This window comes from Pongo pygmaeus, chromosome 15 (assembly GCF_028885625.2).
Source record: "Pongo pygmaeus isolate AG05252 chromosome 15, NHGRI_mPonPyg2-v2.0_pri, whole genome shotgun sequence".
In the NCBI taxonomy this organism is placed as follows: domain Eukaryota; kingdom Metazoa; phylum Chordata; class Mammalia; order Primates; family Hominidae; genus Pongo; species Pongo pygmaeus.
In genome coordinates this window covers 71,572,570-71,593,820 of record NC_072388.2, presented here as the reverse complement: position 1 = coordinate 71,593,820, position 21,251 = coordinate 71,572,570, and the positions used below count along the sequence as shown (strand labels likewise).

The window sequence follows — 21,251 nt, the reverse complement described above, 5'->3', positions numbered from 1 at the left end:
GCTATAACCTACAGACCTTATTCAAATTCTGCCAGTTGTCTCACTAGTGCCCTTTTTCTGGTCCAGGATCCAGTCTGGGCTCACAGGTTGCCATGTCCTCTTACAACTCCTTTAATCTGGAATAGTTAGCACTACAATCTTGTTTTTCACAACCTCGATACTGGTTAGTCATTTCATAGCAAAAGCCATTCAGTTCAGGCTTGGATGCTGTTTTTCTAATGACTAAACTGAAGTTGTGCATTTTGGTTAGAATACCGTAGAAATGATGTTATATCCTTCTCAGTGCATTACATCAGGAGGTATGTGATTGATTTACCCCGTTACTGGTGACTCAGACATTTGGCCTTTCAGCTGAGATTTCAGGCTAGTCTGTTTACAGACCTTGGATGATAACATTTTCATTCAGATATACCTCGGTTCATTTGGCAACTAGGGACTGAGTAATAACAGTATGCATGTGACTGCTCAGCACTGTGAAGGACAGGATAAAATTAAACATGGGGCAATGAATTTATTGGCCATTGGATTTATTTTGTGACCTAGTGGATCAGACTAGAAATTCACAAATAGTTAAAACCATGTAAGAGCTGTCATGGGGTAGTATGTGATTATTTTTGCCATGGATCTCAGTAGACAAGAAGATTTTCATGGAGGAAGCCATCTAGATCAACAAAGAGCTCCAGATGGACCGTTGCTGTTGAATCTGTAGGCAAGAATGTCTATTGTCAGAGACAATGGAGATAATATTCGAACAAAAAGCAAAGCTGGGAATCACAACCTAACCCATGTAAAATGGCAAAAATCACCATTTGAAAACCCACCTAAGTACCATTCCGTAGCATTTTATTCCTGCTGCTCCTGTGCTTATCACAACACATCATGTTTGCTTGTAGTCCTTCTCAAACAGATGGAGTGTTCCTTGAGGGCAAAGGTGATATCACTTATGTCCTCCAGACAGTGCCTGACACCAATGTGCCATAATTATTTGTTGAAATAAACTGAGAACTGAGCAGTTTCTGAGCTAATTAGTGGAAGTCTTACCAAATCTCACTCTATACATAGAGGATGCTTAATAAATATTGTTGACAGGAAGATTGGAGAAGTCTCTGGACACAGCATCCAGTGGTTAAGTCAGAGGGGGCAGGTGGGAGGTGGTGAGGTGGTGGTGAGGGGTACAGGAGAGAAAAGGGGTATGTCAGGACAGGGGTCGGGATGGGTTGACCATGCGTGGAGGGGTAGAAAACTATGCCTTCTTGCAGGGGATTGAGAGCAGGAGACTAAGAACACAGCTGCACATTGTTTCATTTTTATGGCCTGCAGTTGACCTAACCAGAGGAAACAAAAGAGAAAATGGAAGTTAGGAGTGCCAAGTTGAGACTCACCCACGATTTTCTAGGTGGCTTTAGTGGGGCAAAGGAAAAATACATGCGTGTGTGTGTTGGGAGGTCAGGGGTGGAAATATGAAGAAACTGAAAGGGTGTGGGGAAAGCTTATGAGACAGACTCACTACAGAGTGGCAGGTAACATCTGACCAGAGGGGTCAGGGCACTGGGAGAGGGACAGAAAGACTCCTGGCAGGGAGTGAAATGATGACAGATGCCCACGGAGAGAACAATCGGCAGGCGTTCTGTGGGAGGTCCCAGGAAAGGTCACCTGGGTTTGATCACTCAAGGGAAGGAGCTAGAGGCAGGTGGTGACAGCAAAGAGCATGAGGGAAGTGGGGGTAGGGTGCACCAGCAAAGCGGATCAGAAAGGGAGACAGTGGGGTGGGATGGGGTAGAGGCAAGGAACAGGAGCAGATGTGGAGGGAGGACTTGGTCAAGGAGGAAAGCTGGATGCATGGAGTCTCAGCTTTGGAAGAGCATCTAATCCAGGCCTGTGCACCTGGCCATTGAGTGATGCCTTGGGTACCAGGAGAGATGGGGCAGGGGAGGGGCCTTTCAACTTGGAAGAGGCTGAGCTGCTCATTTGCTTTTGAGCTTTTTTCACTGCTGGCTTGGCCATTTTCCATTTAGGCCCATTCTCCCTCTCCTCCCTCCCTTATCGCTCAGTTTAATGTGATTTAGGCACTGTTGGGACACCCATCTCTGTTTTCAGAAACTGCTTCCGGGGTGAAATGTGATAGTACTTGGTTTTATTGCTCACTCCTTTGTGTCAACTACTCCGTTCCAAAGACCAAAATGGCAGATTTCATTTCAGCTAGAAGCAAAAGCTATGCATGGCTATCCAGGCAAAAGGGCCCACCTGTGTGAACCACTACCAGGTTCCAAGGCTGACAAAGGGATCACTGTGCTAGTGGAGGACTGGAACTGGTCTCTTGGTTGGGGTCTGTCTCCGAGTAACTCCGACACACTTGAATCACTTGGGGCAGGGTTGGGGCTGAGTGTGTGTGCTTGTGAAGGAAGCAGTGTCCTTTGCATCTGATGGAGTTTTCTGTGGCTGAATTGGTTCTATAACATAGAACTACTCATTTCTACTTGGATGACAGGGAGAGAGATGACATCATAAAGGTCCTTTCTGGGGTGTTTTAACTGTGAAAAGATTCAGTTTGTTCGGTTTCCAAGTGGAGGGGAAATTTTTTTTTTTTTTTTTGCTAACACCCAGTTCTGCCTGCTACACCACCTGGGAATTGACAATCCAGCTGTGTTCTCTCTGCCTCTGACCCAGTAGCAACTGACCTGCCCTATTCCTGGCTGATCTCGTGCTGCTGAAGTTCAAGGCGCTGGACACACTACCCTGATTTTTGTTGCACCTGGCCTAGCCTCATTAACTTGGCAATTAGTTGGTGGTTTTCTTTCTTTCTTCTTCTTCTTTTTTTTAAATTCATTTCATTTCTGTCACCCCTTAATTTTAATCTTTCTTTTTTAAGTAGTTGTTCCATGCTGTTGTTTTTTGTTTTATCTTTCATTGCCTTTCCCTCTGCAGTCAACATTATGACCTTGGGGACTCCAGCATCCTTCAAGCAAGCCATTTCCGAAGAAGGTGAAAAGAAGCCAGGATGATTGGCACCTCCTCCTCCTCCTCCTCCTCCTCTTCTTCCTCTTCCCTTGTCCAGCCCCCTCCTGTGCGTGTGTTTCAGACAACACAGGGGCCAGCACAGGAGTGGAAAATCCTGCAGCGCAACTCAGCTCAGCCCACAGAAGCCTCGGGAATGGCCTCAGTTTGTGCAATAAGAAGATTTTTTTTTTTCTTTTTAAATCTTCATTGTATTTTCTTTGATTGTCTGTGAGAAAGTACCCAGGTCTGCCTGGAATTACTCTACAGTAGAAATAACTGAATACAAACAAACTGATGGAAAAAAAGAGTTAACTATTTTATTTATTTCAATATTTAAAAGGAAAAAAGTGCTGACATTGCACAGTATTTTTGTTTAAAGTACCTCCTACTTCAAAAGTTAAGCGCAATTTTGTGAAGACATGAAATCGTAAGAGTACTTAATGTAAAATAAAAGACTGCATATTAACTCTAAAGAAAAATGCCCCACATTTTAAATAAGAAAATAAAGATCAACTCTGCTCTCTCAGGCTTTTTAAAAAGCCATTCATGTTATGTGCTTTAGGTATTTTTATTTCTGCGAGTTGGATGTGGTAAGTGAGGAGTGATCAGTTTTTTTTTTCCTCCTTCAAAAGTCTATTGAAAGTGTTGGTGATGTTAAATGATTGTGTGTTAAGACTTGACTGAAATAACTTAGCCACAAATCAGCAGTTTCTCCCACCCTCACTGCCCCCTCACCCCAGGCAAGCCCCTTTTATCTGAATGTCAGAAGCAGCCTGCCTCCTAGTTATCATGTCTGATGAGGTCTAGCTCAGAAAGGAATTCCATCTAGTGATGGAATATATCCCCTCAAGTTCAATAGATTCGAATGCAGAGAGCTTTGTTTAAAATAATGCAGCAAAAAAAAAAAAAAAAAAGCAAAAATAAAAGCATCAGCTGAGATGATATTAGTTCAGTCACCTAACAACTCCTAGAAGAGATGAGCAAAGGGAACTTTCTGCTGAGCTGGCTTCTGGGGCCTGAGCTTCCAGAGCTGTCCCCAAGGGCTAGGAAGGCCGACCTGAAAGATGAGAACCTCAAATTCAGTTGCTGGTGGGAGCCAAGGAAGAAGGCGAGTGTTCTAACATGGCCCTTTCTGGCCGAGCTGGCGGAAGTTGGGTGTTTTGGCCGATGAGATGTATCTTGGCGCTGTGTCTGTGGCCCAGCAAAGGTTCAGGGCCGACTGGCTGAGCCACTGGGTTCTACCCGCAGGCTCCCCACTGCACTGGGCTTTCACACAGCCATGCTCTTGGGTTTCCCTCCCTTGTAAGCAGAGTCATAATAACACACAAACAATCTAAGGCTGGGTATTCTGGTCAGCGGAGGTCCTTGAGTCACAGTGTTACTGAAATGGTTCTGAGCCTGAGAATCTCTTTGGCCTCTGAAAGGGCAGGGCAGGTGGCACCGACTTCCTGCCAGTCCTTTCAGGTTTCCCGTTCAAAGCCAGTCCTGTTGGTGGAGGGGATCATCGAGAGTGTCTGTACCATTTTGTAGCCCTTTTCTCTGACATTTTCTGGTAGAAAATGTCCCTTGTCAAAATGCTAATAATTATCATCATAATCTGCTTTCCAACAAACTCCCACAAGTGACAACCTGTGTAGAACTGTGATAAAGGTTTGCATAATGTAGGGTTTGTACCAAGTGTGTGTAAGTTTCTGTTAAATAAAAGTCTGTTTCCAATGCTCCTATAGCATCGCTGTAAAATTTGCTTGACCAACCAAGCTCATCCTGTGTGAGTTCACTTTCACGCCATCATGCGGCAGGGACTCCTGAGATGATTCTTCCCACTTGCGTGCCAAGATTTGTTGAACCTTTTGTTGTTTTATTCACAAGCACGGTCTAGAACAGCAGTTGCCACTGGCTTGGCTGACAGATGGTGGCCTGGAAAGTGAACAGTGACAAGGGTTGGTGCCAGCGTTCGTTCTCTGAGCCCAGGGTTGCTGTCACCCACTCCCCCATCACCATCACCATCACCATCACCATCATCACCCTCTCCATGGCCAAAATTGATGGATTGAAAGCCTGATTATGTGAACCGACTTAGTATACCTGTCCAAGGTTGCTGTCACACCTGTGCCAAGAATAGAAGTTTTGCACAAAAATGCAAGATTTAGTGTGTGCTTAGAATAGGTGGGAGGTTAAAATTTTCATTGCCTGAAAGGTGCTGTTGGTGTAGCCTCCCAAGCTGCCGGTTGGTGCAGCTGTCAGCTGGAACCCCTGGGGTAGGCTTTCCTTGTGCGTGAAGAAGGGCCCTCTTATCTGATGGGTCAGCTAGGTCAGACAGAACCAGGTGAGCATGTCAGGCCAGGTCTTGACCTTTGAGCATTGCTGGCCCCAGTGGGGCCAAGTGGAGATGAACATGACACTGTAATGCTGCTGCCAGTGTACTCCATCTTTCTTTAGACTGAATATCACATTATGCCTTGCATTATGGACTTTGTAAGTTTTCCTAGCAGTAAAAAGAAAGCCCCACACCAATATGGTGCCCTCCTTAGGGTTTTTTTTTCCCTTTTTATTGTGATGAAATATGCATTACATAAAATTTGCCTTTCTAACCACTTTTAAGATACAGTTCTGTGTCATTAAGCACATTTACATTGTTGTGCAACCATCATCACCATCCATCTCTAGGACTTTTTCATCTTCTCCAACTGAAACTCTGTACCGTTTAAACACGTACTCCCCATTCCCTCCCCAGCTCCTGGCAACCACCATTCTACTTTCTGTCCCTCTGAATTTGACTCCTCTAAGTACCTTGTGTAAATGGAATCATACAGCATTTGTCCTTTTGTCACAGACTTATTTCATTTAGTGTAATATCTTCAAGGATTATTTACGTAGATGTGTCAAATTTTCCTTACTTTTGAAGGCTAAATAGTATTTCATTGCATGTGTAAACCACATTTAGCTTATCCATGTATCTTTTGATGAACACAGAGTAAAATGAAGTTTCACATATTTATTACACATCACCCACTTCCTATAGTGACTCAAAATTTGAGACATTAGGTTCAATTAAGAAGTCACCTAAGGAATAAAATATCTTCTTCCATGGGAAGCGATTTCACCCTCTAATTTACTCCCTAGAAAAGAGGACCTTGATTCTGATGGGCCAGTGCTTTCTACCTAGAGTGTGTCTTTCCTCATGACTCAGGCTTTCTTTGCAGATGCTATATTTGGGCTGCTCACAGGGATGAGAGGTCTGGCATGAAGGTGTACTATCAATGTAAATAACTAAGGATAGAGGAGATCCAGGATGATCAAATGTCCATAATAGTGGGCCATGAGGACAGGGACTGACTTTTTCACGTGTCTGATAATGGGTTGTAGGCCAAGAATGATGTGCTTTCTGTCTATAGATGGTCACTGACCAAGAGGGAGGGCAAAAGTACACACATGGGCCAGAGAATGAAAAAGAGAGAAAGAAATCATGTTCCTCGTCCACTTGGAAACATGTAGTTACCATAGATGGTTAGCTCTGGGGTTGAAAATCTGATGCCGACAGAGCAGGTATCTTTGGTGAGTGAAGCAAGGCAGGTATGACATAAATGACAATGCCAGAGAGATGTGGAACAGCCCTTGAGGCTCAGTCTCAGGTCACAGGGAGACAACAGGAGTGGTAGGGAGTGTCTCAAACCAGGAAGCACCTGTGCTTCCAATGGGGCAGCCGTGACTCAGCTCAGGGGATGCAGCCTGCAGGAGGTGGGCCCAGGGCTCCCAGATCTTCAGGTTTTTCAAGGGAGGTCACAATTCAAACATTTTGATGAGATCTCCCCATTTTTCAGTGTTGGTGATAAATGAAAAATGAAAACTGAAGATCAGCTTTGAGTGCCCTAACTGAACATGACCATGTGCCTACTGGGCACACTTAGATGGCTTTGGGGCAGCTTTTCTCAAGGGCTGCCAGTCTGGGTAAGGTGGAAGTTGAGGCTGGAATGCCTTGTCCAGATTCTCATAACAGTGGATCTTTGCCTTAATCTATGGATGCCTCTAGCGGTATCCTGACTTAGGATTGTTATGTGGTGGGAATGGGTCCCTGGGTTGGTCTCTGGATGGAGCTAGGTCATTATTCAGCACATGTTAGGGGTGATTCAGGATATGGCTCCACCAGAAAACATTCCCCTATCCATTTCCTTTTCCTCTGCATGTACATGGAAGACCTTCTCTTTAGAACTCTGGGTAGAGTTGTACAGTTTAGAGATTTTTTAAAAAATTCAGTTTATTCTTATTGATGACCAGTTGTCTATTACGTCACATTCCTTTTACCCTTCTTTTCTAAGAAACCCAAATCACTCCATGTAACTAGAACCATATTTGGGTTTTATTATATCCCTAAATCAGCAGTTTCAGAACTTCCTTTCATTAAAAAAATCCTTCCGGAATTTTAATTTAAATTAACCTTTTAAGTATTTTATATATAGATTTTTACAAATTTTTTTAATTAAAATTTCTTGTGGACACATAGTAGATGTAGATATTTATGGGGTACATGAGATGTTTCGATACAGGCATGCAATGTGAACATAAGCACTCATAGAGAATGGGGTATCCAGCCCCTTAAGCATTTATCCCTTGAGTTATGAACAATCTGATTACACTCTTTACATTATTTTAAAATATGCAATTAAGCTACCACTGACTACAGTCACCCTACTGTGCCATCAAATAGTATTTTATGTTTTATATGCATCTTATTTCAGAGTATACTTTGTAAGAGAGTTAGGCTGGCTTTTAAGTATGCAAACACTACTCGCTGGGGTCACGGTTGTTTTCTGGTTTTGTTTTCTTTTGTTGGGTTGGAGAGGAGGTTATTCTGAATAAGCAATTTTTTTGCCTTATCATTTATAATGGGGATCAGCAAATTTCTCCTGTAACACACCAGATAGTAAATATTTAAGGCTTTGTAAGGCAAACATCTGTCACAACTAAGCTCTGGGTGAAGCATGAAAACAGCTGTAGAGGATACGTACAGGAATGGGCATGGCTGTGTTCCAATAAAACTTTATTTACAAAAATAAGCAGTTGGCCAGATTTGGCCCACAAGACATAGTTTGCTGATCCCTAATTTAGAAATAGAGAGTATTGCACTGCTCAGTTGGGGGTGGTGGTGGTGGTGGTAATAGGGCATTTTCTAAGCTTCAGGACTAAGGAAAGAGAATTTCACATTACCAGGTGAAAGGCTGCTGATGCATTTCATGATTCAGTGCTGTAAACGATTTCATGGCCAAATGCAACAAATGTTTCACAGCCAGAAAAATCTCACCAGAAGATTTTGGAAAGCTCTTTACTAGTTTTTCTAGTTTTGGTACAGAGTCCAAACTGCAGTAGTGCCATGTTTACCAGAAGTGTCTATGGATAATCCAGCCATGCGTAACAGTGACTCTCTGTTATGGACATCATGACTAATATTATTCATCTCTAGCAACTTGGGTCTTATGAGTTAAGTGAACATAGATGGTAGAGTTTCATCTGTACGAGACAAATGATAGGAGACAATGAGTGGGGCCCAACTTGGAAGATGTGGAGTTGTTGCCGTTAGAGAAATGGTCTCTTTGTGGTGAGCACAGATTCTTTAATGGCTGTGACTCCTTAAAGTGGTTAACTATGGGATGTTGAGGATGTTGCTGAGATATATTTCTTCCTAAGTACTCAGATTCTTCATATTCAGAATGACACTTTCCCTACTTCTTACTTCATCTCCCAAAACAACCAATAAGAAAACATGTTCTTCCTTGGATGGTGGAGAAGATTATTGATACCAGACCTACTACTGAATTGAAACCTTCTTACTAGTTGCATATGGAATGATCCTGAAGGATGGTCGATGAGCTAGTCACGACAGGTGGTAGTAGTCAAGCTAAGTTTATTCAAGAGATGCTCTTTAGCCATTGTTAGTGGATACTCCATTGTGCTGAGAGGATCAGTGACTTTCAGACCTCAGGATAACTTTCAGTGGGGTTTATTGCTAAGTTCCCCCAGTTACCTCCAAGTTTCCTGAAAAGGGGCAGTGTTTGGGATAAGCATGTTAAGTATCTGCTTCATTTTCTCCAAGCTCTACCCTGTGATCACATATGAAGTCACCCAGAAGTTAGTTTTCAGACATAGACCAGGAGGAGAAAGAGTCTTCAGACTAAAAGTTAGAAAATGCTATGCTTTGTGTTTTATTAAACATGGTGTGAACAACACACGTTGTTTGGTTACCTGATATTTCTTTACACCAGACTATGAAATACTTTTTTGAGAGGTGATGACAGTGGTCATCAATGGTTTAGCGTCAATCTGCTTGACTGGATTATGTTGATTGTATTATTGGCCATCACCTGGCAAGGCACAATTATAGCTGAGATAGATCTGGAAGTTGTAGTGGATCACAAGCTGGAGGAGTGTTGTGTTGTTTATTTTTAAGAAAGCATGATAACCAAGCTGTGTTAAACTGGGAATGATGTGGAAGGTCTGGGAAGCAGTACTCCAGCTCTATTTAATATTTGACACCACTGTGTTTGAATTAGCTGAAAAAGACTGTGGAAAATCCAAAAACTGCAGAAAAGCTTATTAACAATATGTTTAACAGGATGAACAATAAGCCCTTTAAGGAAAGGTTTGTGGATTTGGGGTTAACTTGGGGAAAAGAATTAGGGGTCACTTCATAGCTGTTATTATGTGTATCACTGAGATAAAGGCACTGACCAGTTACATTTGGTCTCCGGGGAGCACAGGAAAAACACCTTGGTGCCTAAAACAAAGAGACATGCAGTTCTTCTGACACCAAGCATTTTAGACTGTTGAGGCTGATGGGGAACTCACTGATAGCCAAGCATTTCTCTTGCATAGAGTTGGGGGCATGGGCTAGATGACCTCTTGGGGTCCCCATCTAGCTCTGTAATGTTTTACATTATAGCTAGATGACCTGGAAGAGTTGGTGCCTAACTCACCAACCAGGAAGTGGGGAGACGTGGAGAAGATTAGTTTCACGGATATGTATTATGATCACTAACTAAAATTACATTTCTAGGCTTGTTTCTATTCACACTGAATCAATGTCTCAAGCATTTTGTTGACTTCCATTGTTTTGGTAGCATGAGCCACCAGCCGAAAAGTGAATGCAGTGGCAAGACACATTTTCCTCCAGAGAAATGCCAAGTATGTGAAAAAGAGACAGTGAGAAGAAACTGTAAGGACAGTAAGGCCAAAAGGCCACCAGGTGAAAATGGTTCTGCTGAAACTCCATCTGAATTCCACTCCAATTTTCATCTCATTGGACACCACCACATCCAACATCATCCTTGGTGCGTGGATTTCATAATTGCTCACAGGACTTGGATATTATTCTCAGCATGATTTTGGTTGAATGACCTCACTAATATTCATGGTTGTCTACTATGTTGTCTCCAATCTGGGGAGGAAAGGTCTTATTAGAAGATGAATTTAATTATATATACAATTATATTTATATATGTTACATATATAGATAAATGACAAAAATTCTGCTTCAGAAAAGAAGTGATCGGCATTCTTTCTAAATAATTTTAAAAAGAACTCCGAAAAATTTTGCTCTGTGTTTGATTTAAAGAAGTAGCAAGGATTGTACCACATTTAGCACGTGAAGTGAACTTTCTGTGGACCATACATATTATGGAGTTTGGGGATGGAGATAACTTATGTAAGAAAGAATGTAGTATGAATTGCCAGCATGAACATTTGTGCTGAAACTTCTGCTTGGCTGAGTGATGAGTACAGAGAGACTGGCAGTTTGTAATCCTGAAAACTACTTTAGTTAAAATAGATTGTTTTACCCTCCATAGATCTCAACTTTTTGTCCATAATTGAAAAATAGATCAATGTGTTTTGACCGCATGCTGCTACTTTGTATAATGACTCTCCAGTTACTGGTTTTCTTTGTACTACTTATAAATGAAACAAACATTTACCAAATGTCTTGTGTTGCCATAATGTGCTAGGTTCTGTAAGACATAAAAGAAGCAAAGGGGAACTGGAATAACCTTTTGGGGGATACTTTCTATGCATTAGTTACTGAGTCTAGGCTTTTTATAGATATTAACTTGTGAAAGCCATAGAACAGCCCTTTGAGATTAAGATTACAATTCGTATTTTACAGAGATAGAAACTGAGGCTCAGAGAGATTGAGTTGACAAAGGCAGTAGTGATCGCTGGTAAAGTCTGATTTTTCCAACCAAGGATTTTTCTGGCTCTAAAGCCTTCTCCACTGTGTAAGATACCTTTTCTGTTCTGGAGGAGGTGAAAGAGGTGGTTAGCATATTATTCAAGACAAGACAATTTAAAATTAAATGCCAACTTGGTGCAAAATGTGAGTGCCAGGTAGGCTCAGGAAAGGGACCAGTGCAGGTTGGAGTAGCGGGGGAAGTATAGAAAGAGGCATAGAGTTGGGGTAGACAAAGAGAAGGCAGACCACTGAGAGCAAGAGTGGGAAATACCTGAGCAAAAGCTCAGAGGTGTGAATGGGCCCAGGAGGCTTGGAGCCCGAGCAGAGCTGAGCGTGAATGGAGTGGAAGGAAGATCCCGGGCTGCTGGGGGGAGTCACAGGTATGTTACGAGCGTCCACACTGTGGTGGGGCTTGATTCATTAGGGCATTAGGGCACTGTAGGAAGGAGGAGGCTGGCCACGAGCTCTTGAGCAGGATGCATGTGATGTGTAGGATGACTGTGTGAGGACAGCTGAATTGGGCATGTTAAGGGGTTTGGGTTTGTCTACCTTTCCCCACCAGGTTGCCTCTGATCCTGTCGTGGTTGTAGGATCCTAGACCTCGTGGGGAAAAGAAGTGATCAGCACTCCTTCTAGATGTAGATGTCGTAACAGAACCCCAGTTTCTCCCATCTTCTGGGTGATACTTACCCAACTGATAAAATCTTCAAAGTGCCGAGTGTCAATTCCATGGGGATTTCCCACCAGTTACTGTTCTGAAACCAGAGAAACTGCAATGACACTACCTGCTGGGTGGTAATGCATTTGGGAGGAGTGTGGGATATCCCAAGAGGCTGGCAGGCTCCAGAAAGCTTTAAATTGAGAGGCCAATTTAACTTTGGGATCAAAATCTATGATTGTTCTCTAGACAAGTTGGAAAAGGGTTTATCTGAAAAAGCACCCTCTATCTAGACTGACAGGTCACTGACTGTGATGCGAGGAAAAGAGGAAACCAGGCTGAGATACTGGCCGTGAAGCTCCTTGGGGTCTGACCCTCAGCTGATTTACTTCTTGGAGGACCTGAGAGGGGCTGAGCTTGCAAGCCCTGAGTGCTGGCTTCCATTTCTATCACTGATTCTCTTCGCTCTTCACCTCACCTTGTCGGTAGGCTCCTTGCTGGCCCCAGAGGCCGAAAGAGGTGCAGCCATGTGTGAGGAGTGTGCACTGGGAGTCAGGGGATCTGAGCCATCTACTCCGTGGAGGCCCGGAGTGGCAGGCCCTCCCTGACATGCTGAATAATCACCAGTGTACTCTCCATGTAATCTTCCTAGCAGCCTTGTCAGAAGTTATTGTCCCACTTAGCAGATGAGTAGACTAACATTCGGAAGGGTTAAGTGACTCAGGCCAAAGCTATGCAGAAGTGATAGGGCCAGACTAGACTCCAGGCCTTCCTTCTGATGTTCGCATTAGTGCATGTGCCATTGCGTGTTACTCCCAATAATGTTCAGTGACAACTGTCTTGCTTACGCCTGGCTGAAAGTGGCAGAGCATTGGACTAAAGAGGTTATTTGACAGCATGGAATTGAAACCCACAACAGAAGAATATCCATCCTCCTCCTGAGGAAAGGAAAAACAATTGGATGTGAGCCTCCACATTAACCTCTCTTCCCACCCTACCCGCCCCTGCATCATGTGTGCAGCACCTGGGCCTTGTACAGCGTGGTCTCACCCAACCCTTGCAAACTCCCTCTTGTTCATCTGCCTTCAGATTGTAATGTTTATGTAGATCTGGTACAGCCTGCATTCTGGGGCCCACTGTTAATTGTGCATTCAGTGCAGTGGGGCAATGTTCTGTTTTATGCACCCACCTATGTTACCTACATACTGGTTTGAAATTTCATGGTGTGCTCTGCGATAAACACCCCAGGTCTGCCTCTGAGGGCCATATTAGGGCTATTGCAGGCAGTCCTCTGAGTTGATTTTGCCCAGCAGAGGTTGAGAAGTTTGGCTCTAAAGGAAGTCTCTGTCTGCTAAATGGCCCAGGGAGAGAGACCTTGCCTCCCTGCTTCTCCTGCCTTAATTTCAGGAAACTCTGCAGCTTCCCCCGCCCTCCCCCAGCACCATCCTTCTGGTCTCTGCTGTGCTAATCACAGCTCATTCTGGCTGCAAGCCTCATTTGGGGAATGAGTGCTCTAGGACTCCCAAAATGGGAGGAGGGAAATTAAGGACAGTTGGCCAAATGAGTCAGCCCACCACGAATGAGTCATGGGGACCACCCCCCTCTCCAAGCCTGGGAAGCTTTGTGGGGAAGGACCCTCTGTCTCATTCAGGGCTCACTGGGAAAGACTTTCCCCATGGGCTTTACCTTTGGAGCAGGTGGTGCCGGCTTTTATTGCGAGAGAAAGGGAACCAGGCTCACTCAGAGTCAATTCCACGTTACCCCAGATTCTCTAGCCTCATTGTCCCTTATGTGACAATCCTGTGATGTAGGGGATGTTCCTATTTTATAGCTGGAGAACTGAGGCTGAGAAAGTTTAAGTAACTTGCCCAGGATCAGGAAAATACACATGTGTAGTAACAGTTGTGCCAGCCCCAGGGAGAACACATCCTGGCCGTGAGTCCTGTTGCCCACTGGCTGGTCAGTGACGTGGAGTTATGCCAGTGTGCAAATGAGCCTGAGCTTCCCAGCAAAGGCAAGCTGGGTGGTTGCAAAGAGCCAGCTGCTCTGGCCAGCCTGCCCCATTCTGGGCAGCTCTGTGGGACCCTACCACGTGGCTGGTTGTGAGACTGTCAGGAGTGGAGCAAAAAAACCCTCAGCCCCTGGCAGGACACTTTTCCTCTCCCCAGATTTCTTTGCCTCTTGTTACCCCATTTTAAGGCCACAGACATCATTTGGTCGTACTACTTCAAAGGAGATTCCGTCTCCATCTTTGTAAATAACGAATACAACCTGGTTTTAGTCAGATGATCTTGAAAGTTCTCAGATGCCATTTTGGTGAAAATGTGACATTTAAAAAATTACTTTCTTCTTCCATCCCTCTGTCTTCCTGACTTACCTCCATTGCCCAAACACAGGAGCACTTCTTAGGCTCCCTTTCTGTGAAAGCCTTTGGAGCTCTCCCTTTTGGAAACTTCTCCCTCCTAAGAGGCTGGGAAAAAGAGAGCTGGGTGCAGAGCAGACGGTGCCCAGGAATATTTTGGCCCTGGCTTCTGATGTGCATTCATCCTTCCGGAAGGCAGGGTCAGGGAGGGGTCAGTCGCTGGCTGAGGCCCCAGGGGCTCTTGTTTGCTGTGGTGGCTGAACAGGAAGAAGGAGCAGCCCCGGAGCACGATGCCAAGATTCCAGACCCCCTGCCCGCCCCCATCCTGGGCCACCTCCCTCAGGGGCCAGGGCCATGCTGCAGAAAGACTTAGGAGACCCGGTTACAGTTCTAGCTCTGCGCCACCTCTTCCTGTACCCTGAGCAAGTCACTTTACCTCTTAGAGGCTTGGTTTCCTTCTGTGTCTAAAGAAGGGGTTGGACTTGGTGGTCTCCAAGATTCACTCTGGTTCTGACAGTGTCTGAGTTGATCAAGTGAGGAACCCATGATAGTGCTATCCTCTTTAAGAAAATTGTTTGCATTTTAACTGGGGATTTTTGGAAGGGTAGTTTTTAAGCCACTGGAGCATCATCAGTGGTGGAAGTTTCAGGCACTGTTCCCGGGTGTCTGTGGAGGAGAGATGGCATTTTGTATACCTCCCACCCACACATGCTGATCTTGTTTTGGAGGGAGACACCTCCTTTGTCATCTTAGCTCACCCATACCTGTGACTCCTTGTGACTCCCTAGCTCCATCCACCTTTTACCTTGAAGAGGAAGATGGAGAGGCCGCATGGAATTAGAGGGGGCATCTGTGTGGATCCAGGGTACCTATGGGGTGTGCACCTACAGAGAGCCACTGGTCATAGCATTGGCTGGACCCACTCCAGATGAGGTTTTGCTGGCCACAGGTGCTGCCCTATCCTCAGCTGTCAGGTGCAAAGACCCTAGAGCTTGTCTGACAGAGAAGGAAACAGACAGCAGAGAGCCATCGCCAAGATCTCCTGGCCCCAGGGGCAGTGCTGGCCTGAGTCTCTGGACTTGTGGCTGAGTGGAGTGTTCTCTCCCAAGCCAGGCTGCTTCCTTCAGCTGATCCCTTTATCCAGTCTCTTTTCTCCCCTTTCATTTCAGGGAGCTGATTAACTTCTTTGTGTTTTCAGCCTTTCTAGATCCTCGCCTTTAACTCTGTCGGGGCGGGGTTTGGAAGTGGCCTTGACCTGGTTTTGCCCTGGGGTCATTCAGGGAGTGCCTTTAATCCCGGATCTTAGATTAGCTACCATGGCTGGGTAGCTAATGAGCAGTACCCCCTTATCCCCAGGCCATCCTCTGGGTCCTCGTGTTTCCCTCAAGGGCAGCGTGGAGCGTGGATGGGGCGGGAGGAAGTTGTGGAGAGGAAAGCAGGACTTTAGCACAAGTGGGGATGTGTCTATTGCCCCAGCCCTCTGGCAGGGGAGGCCACCGGATGGTCAGAGCCCAGTGCTCTGTGGAGTCTGCTCATCAGCCCCTCGGCCTCCTGTGTCAGGGGAAGGGTCTTTCCCAGTGCTTGTTTCCTGTGGCCGAGCGGTGTAGTGGTTACTTGCATGGATGTTGGTTGGAATAAGATACGGGTTTTCATCCTGTCTCTGCCAGCAGTTGGCTGGGTTGTCTTGAGTAAATTACTTAGCTGTTCTGAGCTTCAGCTTCTTTGTCTATAAAATGGAGACAATAATACCTGAATCACAGATTGTTTTAAGAGGTAAATAAGGAAGTGTGTTCAAAGTGCCTAGCACAAAGGAAGCGCCTCATGAAGTTGTAGCAATAGTACTAATAAATTAATACCCACCCCCCCCGCCCCCCCACCGAGGGATGAGTCAGACAATTGAGTTTCTGCATCTTTTAAAGAATTTGGCCAGAATTCTGGTCAAGCTCCTGAATAAGCAAGAACCAAAATCTCTTTTCTGAGTTCTTATTCTTTCACCCATTCCTTCCAGCTCCCTTCTTCTTTGTCTCCTGTCTTCTTTGTTTCCTTCCTTCCTCTTCTCACTTTGTTGCTTCTCTCTGTCCTCACTCTTCTGGAACCTGTGATGACCTCTTTTCTTTACTTATTCATGATCCAAAGTGCATCCTGGCAGTTCCTAAAGCTGGTGCCATTCAACTAATTTTCTGCTTGCTGTGAGTTCCACCTCCTGCCTCCATAAAGACTCCACAGCTCCCCCAGCTGAAGGCTCCCCTCCTGGCTGGCAGAGTGCTCATCACTCCTCGGGATGAGGATTTTCCCACAAAATCCTTTCCTAACTTAGGTCTTTTTAACTTTCTATTCTTTGGGTTCCCAACCACCATGACAAGTGGATATAAGAGTCTGGAATTCAGAAAGAGGTTCATGCTGGAGATATAAATTGGTAATAACAAGTGTATAGAAGACATTGAGGGGAAGTGAGTCCACATAAAAGGAAGAACTGGGAGAAAGGGAGAAGAGGAGGATTCAGCAAAGAAGACCAAGAAGGGGCAGCCAGCGAGGTGGGAGGAGAGCCAGGCGAGTGTGTGGAGAGGGGAGAGTGTAGAAAGGAGGGGCATGGAGAGAACTGGCCCTTTCCAGTTGTGCTAAAAGAAGAAGGAGCAGAGAAATTGGACACTCAACAGAGGGGGATGCTTGGTCAGGAAGGATCTCTTTGGAAGATGGGAGCTTTTACGGCTCGTTTGTATGCTGGCTGAATGGTCTGCTAGAGAGAGAGAGAGACATTGGCGATGCAAGAGGGAATAACAGCAGGAGCAAAATTCTCAGGGTGAGAAGTAGGGATCCTGGTGCCAGTCGGCCTTGGGTTAGGAGCTGAGACCGTTCATTCCCGGTAATAGGAGGGAGACAAGCGTAGGGATACAGAGGCAGGGAGCTGGGTGGGTGTGGCATGGAGAAGATGCGATAGTTTTATTCTTTTTTTTTTTTCTTTTTTGAGACAGAGTCTCACTCTGTCACCCAGGCTGGAGTGTGCAGTGGCGTGATCTCAGCTGACTGCAACCTCTGCCTGCCGGGTTCAAGCAATCCTCCCACCTCAGCCTCCCGAGTAGCTGGGATTACAGGCATGCACAACCACACTTGGCTAATTTTGTATTTTTAGTGGAGATGGAGTTTCATCATGTTGGCCAAGCTGGTCTCGAACTCCTGACCTCAAGTGATCTGCCTGCCTCGACCTCTCAAAATGCTGGGATTAGAGGCGTGAGCCTCCGCGCCTGGCACGATAGTTTTATTCTGATTGCTTATGTATTTTTCAACTAAATAAGGAGAGTGTGAGGATGGGGTATAAGGTATGGGAGATTTGAAAAGATAGAGAGAGATGGGAGAATAATTTGACTAGGGAAATATGGGGACAATGCCAAGATCTGTGGTCACCAATGAAACCACGACTGCTCAGCACAGTGGTGTATTTTTCTGTGCTTGGTATAGGCCAAGAGTAGGTGAAGAGTTGGTCTTAACTGGAAGTTGAGTAAATAGGAAAAAGGGGTAGAGGGGTAAGCAGACATGTGCAAGTCTGGATGTGGAATCTAAGATGGGTGCATGAGCAGTGACGATGTGAGAGGAGATATGGTGAGAAGTGGTACTGTCCATGGACTGGAGCTCCTGGTGAGATTAAAGAATTGATGGTGTCTGCGTCATTGCCCTCAATAAGTTAGGACCAATCTTGCTACTGCTAGCCATCTCCTCGTGATTTTTGGCTCAGGTATATTCCTCTTAAAATAGTTGAATAGACACTAAAATAGAAAATGGTCAAAAGTAATGCTTGTTCTAGGGCTGTTGAATCCATTCATCATTTAATAGGTGCAATCTAATTAGGTTGCAAAGATACTCAAAGCTTCATAGTGAAACAATGGAAACCGTGTCTTAAATCTATCCTAAATCTTTCCTACTACTCCAGTTGAATCAGTCCTACAAATACTGGAATGGGCATTTGTGTTTGTTTTTAACCCTACAAAGGAAATATTCTAAATGCTTTGTCTTCTAAAAGATCTTATCTTGGGGAGAGAGTATATGGTGCCTGTCTCAAGTTGCTGAGAGAAGCTAAGACCTCCTGTTTATGCAGGAGACCCACAGGTCTCTGGCAAGCAGAATTGCTATCGGGAAGACAGCTTGTGCCTGGACACTGGCCAGTATGGATTGATGTCCTTTGCATGCAACAATCACAGGCCTGTCTGCAACACTTACGGGTATGTCGACAGTGGGCTATGAGGTTGAAAGAAATACAGAATTTCTGGGAATGGGCATAGAGGTTTAGTGGTGTCAAAACAAAGCAGAAGAGTGGCAAACCTTGGCCTTTTGTTCTTTTAAAATTTTCCAGCTTAACAAAGCAGTAGTACATAGCCCATGGTCTTGATCCTCATAATAGAAGAAGGATGAAGTGGGCAGGAAAGGCTTTCGAGCCCTCATTGAGCAAGGCTGACTCAGGATGAGAGTGGTGGGAAGACTTGGCTGAGGTTCCACATGCTGCATTATAGAGCAGCTTGCTGATGTGCAAGAGTCCCCAGGAGACGCTGGCAGCAGAGGGTCTCCAAGCGTGTCCAGGGCCATCTGCGTCTGAGCCCCCTCAGGGCACTAGCTAAACAGGCAGATTCCTACCCACTCCAGGGCAGGGGAATTAGAAGCTTTGGGGCCTGAGAATCTGCATGTTTAAAACATCTCTCCTGGTAATTCTTCTGAACTCTGAAGTTTGAGAGCAGCCAGGTCACCAAAATGGCATTGCTGTGGCTTGGAGAAATGAGAAGACCAGTGATGGACATTTCCACTCTGAGATCCTTGTTCTCCAAAGGAAAAATTCCCCATGGAGGCAAAGAGGGCAAAAGAGATGCGTGCCTGGGATGTGTGTTTGAAGGAAGGGGGTGGAGAAAGGTCTTCAGGGAGATTGAGAGGCCTGGGTAAGTAATAGTGATCAGGGGCTAAGAACTTAAACAAGGGAATCTGATTTATGAGCAGCCTCCATGGGGTCTCATCCACCAGCAAAGTCAAACTTGTTTTACTGGTTCCAGCCATGGAGTCCTGTCCCTGACAGTGGCCAAAGGGCTTCTATCTGAGGTTGTGGGTGTCCTTCCGGATGCACTTTGTAAAGGCAGTGCACTGGCGATGCTGAGGGCACTCAGTAGGCTTGGAGTCAGGTGGACTCCACTTAGTGGCTGCAGAGCTGTAAGCAGGTTCCCCATCCTCCCAGGACTTTGGTTTCCTTATCTGCATTAGAGGGTAGAGAAGGCATCACAGAAGTGAGGTCTTTTGGACTGGACTTGGAGGATGAATAGAAGTTCCCAGGACAGGCAAAAGGTGGAAGTAGTAGTTTATTATTCTTGTATTCATATCTGCATGGACACATTCACTCCTTTGATGAGAGTTTTTTTGGTGGAAAGGAGAGGAGGGAAGTCAGTGTGGAGAGAGTGAAGACTGAGTGGGTGTCCCAGAAAGGGAATGAATTTAGAGAAGTGCATCTCAAAATACCCTGTGCATGCGAATCACCTGGGGATCTTGTTAAAACTGCAGTCCCTAGGTCAGATCCGGGGTGAGCATTTCTAACCAGCTCCCGGGGGATGCTCATGCAAGTGGTCCGTGGGCCCACTTTTGTGTAGCCAGGGTGTAGACAACCTGTTTGACAGGTTTGGCCATGAATGGGAGTTGAGAGATAGCAAGAGACCTTTGTGTGTAAAAGTGCAAGTCAAAAAGAACAGTGGTTTTTTTGGGGGGTGGGGGGTGTAGGAGCATTGAGGGGGTGGGATGCGGCAAATACTTTTCTGTGGTATGGTGGGGTTGGGGTCCATGGTGGGAAAAGGAGAGGAATCTTAAAAAGGCAGCTGTGTCCAGACAGCAAAGAGGCTTGCAATGCTAAGAAGCTTATTTCATGCTGCAGGCAATGAAAGACGGAGGAATTACTTAAGGAAGAATGGGTTGATGCCTTCTAGCTGGTGGAGTAGAAAAAATATTCACCATCATTAAAAAATCCCTTCTTACCAGCCTGGGCATCATAGGGAGACCCCATCTTTATATAAAATTTAAAAATTAGCCAGGCATGGTGGCGCGTGCCTGTAGTCCCAGCTACTGGGGGAGGCAGATGGCGGGGCGTGGATGCTGAGGAGGGAGGATTGCTTGAGCTAAGGAGGTGGTGGGTGTAGTGAACCAAGATTGCATCAGTGCACTCTAGTCTAGCCTGGGTGACAGAGTGAGACCCTGTCTCTGAAAAAATTAAAAAAAAATTTCTTCTTAGCATCTCTACTTTCTTTGAAGACAGAAGTATGTGACTGTAGCAATACTGTGAGTCCAACCACAAAACATGGCCACCATTTGGTTTGGGTCTTAGCTGTTATGATAGAGTTTCTACCGCATGGAAAGGAAAACAGAAGTTATATATCTGACCAGTGACCTGCTTAAGATGTGAGTCCTTAATTCTCATATGAAACTTTTAACCTATTCAGCTTAATAGCACCTAGCTCAGGGGTAGCAAGTCGGTTTCTTCTTGTATGCAAACTCTAGATCGGTGACAGCCACTTGGAGTGCTGTGCTGAAAAGGATCATAAGGTCTTACCCATGCAGATTGGAAGACAATATTGAATTGATTAGTAATGTCTGCCATGGGTATGGGAAAGAATGGTGGTATATGTGCCACATATTTAGCTATCCCTGAAAGGAGGTCAGATTTCTGGTGATGTATTCCTAATTCTCTCACACCTAATGCTCAGGTGAACCAGAGCCATTTTAGAGATGGTTGGTGGTTTCATTTCTCTGACTATGGAATGGAGTTTGTCACTGCTTATCCAGAAGGGCCTCGTGAATCTTTGAACACTTGTGAGGCTCTTGTCTACCCTTACAAAATACCAGGAAAGGCCCTCCTGCTGCACTACTTTAATATTGATGGGTGTTTTTGTACTGAATAGACCAAATAGACTATATGTCTTAGGGAATCATTTCTATTAAACCTGAAGACAGATGCTGGTAACTGGAAATAGCCATTGATTTGCTTTCTCTTATACTATTCC

The 21,251-nt window shown here is 45.1% G+C and overlaps 1 protein-coding gene across 6 annotated transcripts in view; it reads left to right on the top strand.

Moving 5' to 3' along the window:
- The window catches only part of DPF3 (double PHD fingers 3), a 279,265-nt gene that overhangs the window by 228,307 nt on the left and 29,707 nt on the right, over positions 1 to 21,251 (top strand). For 3 of the 6 annotated variants that reach the window (XR_010123747.1, XR_010123749.1, XR_010123748.1), the window contains one exon: positions 2,926 to 4,721. The exons of the other annotated variants lie outside the window; for them this stretch is intronic. The gene's annotated coding sequence lies outside the window, so the exon portion shown is untranslated. Of the gene's footprint in view, positions 1 to 2,925; positions 4,722 to 21,251 lie in introns of those variants that run through there. 6 annotated transcript variants of the gene reach the window in all.